Below are 7,870 nucleotides of genomic sequence, written 5' to 3' on the forward strand. Positions count from 1 at the left end.
TTTTCTGCGATTGATGATCTCAAAAAAGATGTAGCTCAGCTCCTGGACAGAGGTAAGGAAGAGGCATTCATCTGTGAGAATTAGTATTTTTTTCTCTTTAACAATAACCCCATTATCCCAGCCATTTATGGTTTACCCAAAATACATGAAGACTTGCATAACCCCTGATGCAACCAATTGTGAGCAATTTAGGCTCACTTTTGGAGCTGCCAAGTGAATATGCGGACTTTTTTCTAAAGCCATTGGTCCATAAACAGGAATCATTCTTGAAAGATACAGCACATACTATTTCTATTTTCGAGGGACAGGGTTTCAATAGGGTGACCCAGCTCCTGGTCACCCTCAACATTGAAACCCTGTACACAAACATCCCTCAAGATGACACCTTCAGGGTCATGTCATCAATTTTAGACAAGGAAAATCTGAATGGTGGCAATAAAGATTTTATTATGGCCTGCATCTCGATGGTCCTTAAAAACAATGGGGCAGATTTACAAGCCCCTTGTGCATCTTTTACGGCGCCGTTGCGTCACTTTTGTGATGCAGCGGCGGTGCAAAACCAGCCGCATGCTGTGGGGTATTTACAACGTGATGCATCTGGGAGATGCGTCACGTTGTAAAGCCCTGCGCCAGAAGTAGGCGTTCCTGTGCAGGGGGGGGGGGGGCGTTCCGTCGCAGAAACGCCTCCTAAAAGTGGCTGAGTGAAATCTACAAGATTTCACTCAGTCACTTTTGAGCCCATGCTGCATCAAAACCCTGCGCCTGCTTGAAGTAGGCGTAAGGATTGACGCAGCATTGTAAAGATAGGACACCCCAGAGCCTTGCTGGAGCCGCGTCACGCTTGCGACGCAACTCCAGCAATGCGCTGCCTTTTCGGCACAGATGCGTCATGCATCTGTCCGTTTTTGCCCCATGGTGCGCCGCATTTACAATGCGGCGCATCCATGGTGGCGGAGCCGTGACGCACAATAACTGGCGCATCCCTGCTGATATGCAGGGATGCGCCAGTTATTGTAAATCTGCCCCAAAGTATTTTTGTTCAAGGACGAGCTTTACAAACAGACTAAGGAGACCAGCATGGGGGTCACCTGTGCCCCCAGTCTGGCCTGTCTATATGTAAGTAATTTTGAACATATTCATATTTACAATGAATTGGCACCATATTATGAGAATGTCACTTGCACCGATTCATAGATGATATTATTTTCATATTGGACGGTGCCCGCAGTGATCTGCTGCTTTTCGTAGAATGGTTGAATCTAGGAGATGAGATCTTGAAGTTCACTGCCCATTATAGTGACACCAGTGTTTATTTTCTGGACATCCGTCTTAAAAATGTTGAAGGTATATTACAGGTTGAGCTATTTACTAAGCCCACCGACAAGAACACACTATTGCAGTGCGGGAGCAACCATCCAAAGTCACAAAAGGACAATATTCTTTTTGGTGAATTTTTACGGTTGCGCCGGAACTGTACAACCCTAACTGATTTTTACCACCATTCAGACAGAGATATTGTAAAAGAAACAAAAAAATAGGGAATATCCAAAAAGATTAATTAAACATTCCTTCAAACGGGCCAGGTTTTATGACCGGGATCAACTATTCGATGTCAACAGAGACAAGAAGAATAAACAGATGGAGAGAATAGTGTTTGTCAGCCAGTTTTCCGGCATGAGCAACAAAATGAAAAATATTATTAATAGAAATTGGAAATATTTAAATAGCGGGCTGGCAACTTAATTACAAAAAACACTTTTCATCATTTAGGCGTAACAAGACCATTCGCAATTCTTTAGAGAAAACTTACAAACAACTGAATCTGAGAACCAAATTACCCTAGATAGACAGAAGGCGGAAGGCAATTACCGGTGTAGAACGTGCTCCATATGTCCTCATTGCATTGAGGCTTAAAGTTTGGCATTCAATGGTAAAACACTTACATCAGGAAACGTAACAACTGTCAGAGTAAGAACGTAATATACTTGCTTGTCTGCCCGTGCGGTTTGGGCTATGTCGGTGAGACCAGCAGGGAACTGCTTGTCCGTTTGTTAGAACATAAATCTGCACTAAGGGTAAAGAAAGAAAATGCCCCTCTGACTGACCATTTCCCTAAAATGAACCATGACTGTCATCAGTTCAGTTGGTTCATCCTTTAAAAAAATCAATATCAGCAGGAGAGGGGGTAATTTGGGCGCGATAAGAAAGAAACGTGAGCAATGGTTCAGGTGCTATTTAGAAACTATTGATAAGGGACTAAACTCCAGTGAGGAATAGATTAAATTAATCGTAGATTAAAAAAGTTCTTCTTTTTCTAAAAGCAATTCCTAATAAGAAAGGAATTTTTTCTGTAATATATTGTTGGCTATTTTTCATAATATAACTGGCAAAAGGGAAGAGCAACTTAAAGTTATACTCTTCGGGGCAGATATACAAGCCCCTTGCACCACTTTTGCGTCACTTTTCCCATGTTAAAAGTGACGCAAAAGTGGCGCAAGGGGCTTGTAAATCTGCCCCTTAGTGTTTGTAGATATGAAAGCGTAATATGTCCGTGTGCATGCGTGGCATGCCTTTGATCCGATCTATACCTCTGCCAGTGCCTGGAAGGGTTGGCTCTGCTGATTTTTATAATATAATCTGGCAAATGGGAAAAGCAACTTAAAGTTATACTGATAGTGTCTGTAGATACGAAAGCGTAATATGCCTGTATGTATACGTGGCATAAATGCGCGGCATTTCTTTGATCCGACCTATAACTCAGCCGGTGCCAGGAATGGTGCGTTGCCTCTGCTACTGCATCCGGTTGACAAGGTTCAGCACAGACATTGGGCCCTTGGCGTGTAGGGAGCACTTCCGGGTCAAATTAGACAGAGTCAGCACTCGGAATGGAGCAACAAGTTTGAGTTAATTTAACTCACGTTAGACGCAGGTCTTTGACCCTTATAACCAATCAAAGACTAACGAACGGGTATTTAAATCGACCGTGCTCCCTTCGTCTTTGTCTGCCCGCCCCCGAGGAGACCGCTTTCGGCTCCGAGACTCTGTGTGATTGAGGTAAGAATGGGATGGGACTCGTTGTGCTATTGAGATAGAGTGACGTTGAGCATTCTTCCTGATTTTGAAACAGGTTATTTTTCTTTCTTTTGTCTTACGTAAGACATGTGAGGCGCAAGCAGATATTGTTTTACGGCTCCTTTCTTTGAATATAGACAATGGCTACGTCTTTTTAAAGAGAGGATCTTCTTTAAATATAGAGGTAGGATCAATCACAAATATCAACAATGACACATCCGCTGTGCGGATTGTTAGCAATTTGTGTTATATGTCTGTTGTATACATAAAAGAATCCTCTTTTATAGATGTATCTAAACTAAGAGAATAATCCGAGATTGAGAGGGAGCGGCGACATAGTTGGTATCAAGCTTTGGGGCAGAAAGCTCATGCAATATTTATTCAAGCTACCAGGTGAGATAGGTTTCTACTTATTCCAAACCTTTAAAGACAAGGTCGTATCAATTGGGGACAAGCTGACCAAGGCTGTTCTCTCCACCCCCCCCCCCCTTTTTTTTTTAGATTATTTGAAACAATGCATGTATAATTAGGAGCATCAGCTAAAAGGACATTATGTGGATGAAGTGATTATATGCACCCACAGGCTGCAATAAGGTAAATATTGAAGTCAGGCCCAACATGTACTATGAATCATACTTTTGGTGGAACGATACACACAATTGATGTGTTCCCATCTAATGATATCCGTATCTGTGCGGATACCTTGAGAGAACATGTGGGGAGTAATTGGGATAGAGTCCATGTATTGAATACAGCCCATTTGATAGACAAATGCAAATACCATATCTGTTTGGATCTATAAAACATTTTACTCTGCATTGAGGAGGAGGGTATATGCTGTGGGTATTTTCATTGTAAAATCCTTTGCACCAATTATTAGTGTATTAGATGTTAGTCTCTATACTGAATAATGATGTATCACAGTATAGCTTTTATATTTGTTATGTTTTTGCTCTACACAGGATTGTGGTCGAGTTCAACTTCACAGTGCAATACAGAGAGACTTGCATTTTTTTGTCTTGAAAAAGATGGGATATCAATAGAACCATCGAAACGCGTCAATGCATCGTTCACATAATTCGTGGAAGTAACTGGATCTGTAGATACAAAAAGGATATATTGTATCCAGGCCTAGTTATACAATTGTTCCAATGGATATGTCTTTTGAATGACAAAATATATTGTCTTTTTTTTCTCTCTATGTTATGTGATGTACTGTTTTAATTGTATTGAATTTATTATGTTTTGTAAGTATTTTTCTAATTTTATATGAAATTGAAGATAGTAATTGTGATTAGTCTTATGAATTGCTTGCGATAAAACATGGTATTGAATAAATAAAAAAGACATGTTGTGATCATCTTTGGGTTTTATGATATACTTTTTGTGTCTATTATATGGGTTGTAATATGGTATTCATTTGAACTTGTGACTCCAATGTGAGTAGAGCTCTTTTGTACTGTTTGTGGAACAACCGAGGGACATTTTGCTTTCACTTGTCAGTAGTTCCCTACTCCCTTGGTGAGGCATAAGGGGTCCCTCTCTTTTTCTCGCATACTTCCTCTTTCTATGCAGGATTTTCTTTTCGGGAGTCATCTCCAATTCTGAGGTACCATTATTTGCATTTCACTGACCCTCACTGCCACTGTTTGCCTGGGAGTGCCGAACAGTAAAAAAAAGGCTATAACTGTCAATCCTGATTGGTTGGGTGGACTTATAGTCATTTTTCTGACGGCCCATCCTCCGTCGGGCAGTCTGAGAGGGTATGTTACCTCTGCTCTACTCGCATCTGCATTGGGCAGGCAGACCATTATGTTGGCGGTATGTATACTCCATCACCATTGCGGTGAAGTATACATACCGCCAATATATAAATCAGGCTCTTAGTTATCAGTCTTTTGGAGTGGCAGTCCCATATGCACGGCTCAGTTTGTAAATAGGCTGTCTAACTTTGATTCCACTTTATGCCTCTTTCTTCCCTCCATAATGCAGCTTCCGGCTTTCAATCTCACTTTTTTCTCACTTTTTTCTTTCCCATCTTTGCTTTCACATTTTGTTCATTTTCTAAGCTTTCGCTTCCCTCTTCTGTCTCCCTTTCTTGTTTTTCTCTGTTTTGCTCTATGTCAAGCCCTAAAGAGGAAATATAAGACCCTGTCCCTAAAAATGAATGCCGGTGCCCACCAACGGCAGCAATCAGCACAAACACCACAGACATGTGACTGACCCAGCCCCTTCACTTATCACCAACACTTCAGATGCAGTAACAGATCTGATATGTAACTTGACTCAATCAATATTTGTCTTTATGACTATAAGATATAGTATGAGAGTTGTGATTTTCAATACCTGGGCTGGAATCGAGTTTGTTTCAGAGGGTCAGTGCTTTGTCCCTTTGTCATCCCGTAACACCCTTTAAAGGTACTGAGCTCACATTTGGCTAAAATCAGAAATTCCACCCCAGTCCTTCCTGAATTCTGAGTCTTTACATCTCTCAGTTTTCCTTCTGTCCAACCTTCTTCTTGTGACACAGAACTTGGGTTACTCTCTTTATTAAACCTCCAGATTGCATAGGTGCTTGTGGTTTCATGGAATGTATTTGGAAACTGGTGAAAGTGTGCTGGTGAGGGTTCAAGATTTGTGCCTCCCATCCTGATTGAGTTCTCGGAATCCAGCTGAGGTTTTCAGAGTCTCTCCAGGCTCAAGACAGCTGTTGAAGGGGGCTTCATAGATGTTGAGAGTCTGTGAGGGAGTTTGCTGCTTGTACATTTTAGATCGTAAAGCAGTTCTTGTGCTGCTTTCTGGACAAATGTACAATGCGGTGCTGGAGAGTGCTCATTGACAGGTCATTATTAGAGGGAGCTCACACTATAAACTGTTGTTCAGCATTGAAATTGGATATCTCAATTCTTCCTTGGTTAATATGGTTAATGGAATGAAGGGTCAGAAGTAGCATTTTTACAGTTCCAAATGCATCAGTTCAGCATTTGTGGCCATAAAAATGCTCCTTCAGATGCACTAATCCCAATTTAAGATTCAGAAAGTTTTTTCAATTCCTAAAATAGGATTGTGAATGTATACCATATTGGTATCTGGAAAGAGCATGCTGTAGGCATCCCTTCTAAATGCCAAAACAGTATACTATGTATTATTTGTCTATTACAACTAAAATCCAGTGGCGGAACACTGACCATAGTGCATGGGTGTCTGCGTGGAGGGGAATGATCGTTTATGTGGCGGAAGGTGTACCTTCCTGCACATAAACAATCAGCAATGGCGTTTTGAAACTACTATGTGTGCTGCATAATGCAGCACAAATAGAAATTGCAAAACTTCATTTTTTTAATATGATTATTTATGTGCAGGAAAATGTCCCTTCCTGAATATAAACAATAATTAAATAATGGTGATTTACCACTTTTCCGCGTGCTGCAGAATGCAGCACACATAGAATTAACCGTGTGCGGACAACTCCGCTCCGCCCTCGGAGTGTGCAGAGTTTTGCCAGCTCCACGAAGTAGGTGGAGAAGGCAAACCTCCGCACACGCGCAGCAGAGCGGAGTTGGCCTCCCACCCACACTATTAACAATTTTGTGTAAGTTTAAAAAAACAATTTAAAGACTATGAAAACTCCTTACCTTATCTGCGGCGTCCCCGGGCTGCCCTCTTCCTCCACCGCGACTTCTTCGTAAAAACTGCGCATGAAAAGAGACTTAGGACCCCAAAAAGGGAGCCCCATGGTAGTGGACAGAGAGTGACAGACTTTGATGGAGTCTGACGGAGCTTGATGGTGCATCAAGAACAGCGGCAAACGGAGGAGTGAGTATCAATAGGGATGCGTCATGTGATAGATTGCGGGAATGAAGGGATTGTATGATGTCTTGAGGAGTTTGTCTGAGAGTCGAGTGAATGTGGTTTTGGGCCGGACATGGTCCAAGGATTGAGGTTTGAGTTTCAGGTTCTGGGATATATTAAATGGTTTAGAAGACACTGAGTTATTGTGATTGTCTGACCGGAGATTTGAGGAGTTGTCGTGAGACGCCATCGGCAGTTCCACCTAAGACAGGGAACTTTGTGTGACTGTGACAAGTGGTAATCGTTTGGTGAACCTTGTGTACAGGCGCGAACCATATTGATTGGGGGTGACCAACGCAGGTCATGGGTTGCCATGTGTGAATGTTCTTGGATGCTTTAATTCTTTCAATCTTGTAGATGCAGACAATTACAAAGTTTAAGACGATTGTGTAATTGAAAGTCGACGAAATAATTGTGAAGGAGGATGAGCCATGAGGAAGTAAAAGTGACATCAGAGTGTGCCTGGCAGCAATAGGTTGGTTTGTGTAATGCGGCCCTGGGATTGGTTGGTAGTAAAGGTCGGCGTAGTTGGCAGAGTACCCCTACACAGAATTCATCAAAAACTCCGATTCTGTCTCACCACAATTAATAAAACAGAAATCTCACAAACCCTTGGTAAAACAACAAGTAACTCTATTATTACATGCCAAAATACATATAATCATCTCACAAAAGTGAAACTGAAAATACAGCAAGCAGTGAGAGAGGTGATGATTTTGATGTCCTCACTAACCTTGGGAGAGAACCCAGCAGATGCCTTGAACACAAAGAGCACATCATGCTGAACGATTGGTGGTGGTCCTATCCTCCTAGGACCACCCCAAGCACATTTATGGGCAAAAATACAATCCCAACCAAAGGCCCTGCAAAGCATTATGGGACGAGATTCTAGAGTGCAGTGACGATTATAGTATCCAATACCAAAACATTCCTCAACAGGCAGGCT

At 41.8% G+C, this 7,870-nt stretch overlaps 1 long non-coding RNA gene across 2 annotated transcripts; it reads left to right on the top strand.

Annotated features, from left to right (window-relative positions):
* The first annotated feature begins 2,865 nt into the window (after window positions 1–2,865).
* On the top strand, window positions 2,866–4,432 carry LOC146835303 (uncharacterized). 2 transcript variants are annotated; one of them, XR_014960410.1, is made up of 5 exons: window positions 2,866–3,054; window positions 3,158–3,256; window positions 3,360–3,465; window positions 3,574–3,666; window positions 4,035–4,432. It is a non-coding gene; the product is annotated as an uncharacterized LOC146835303 (long non-coding RNA). The 2 variants fall into 2 exon arrangements; XR_014960411.1 differs by lacking the exon at window positions 3,158–3,256.
* The last annotated feature ends 3,438 nt before the right edge of the window (window positions 4,433–7,870 follow it).

Source organism: Triturus cristatus, chromosome 4_2 (genome assembly GCF_964204655.1).
Source record: "Triturus cristatus chromosome 4_2, aTriCri1.1, whole genome shotgun sequence".
NCBI classification, from domain to species: domain Eukaryota; kingdom Metazoa; phylum Chordata; class Amphibia; order Caudata; family Salamandridae; genus Triturus; species Triturus cristatus.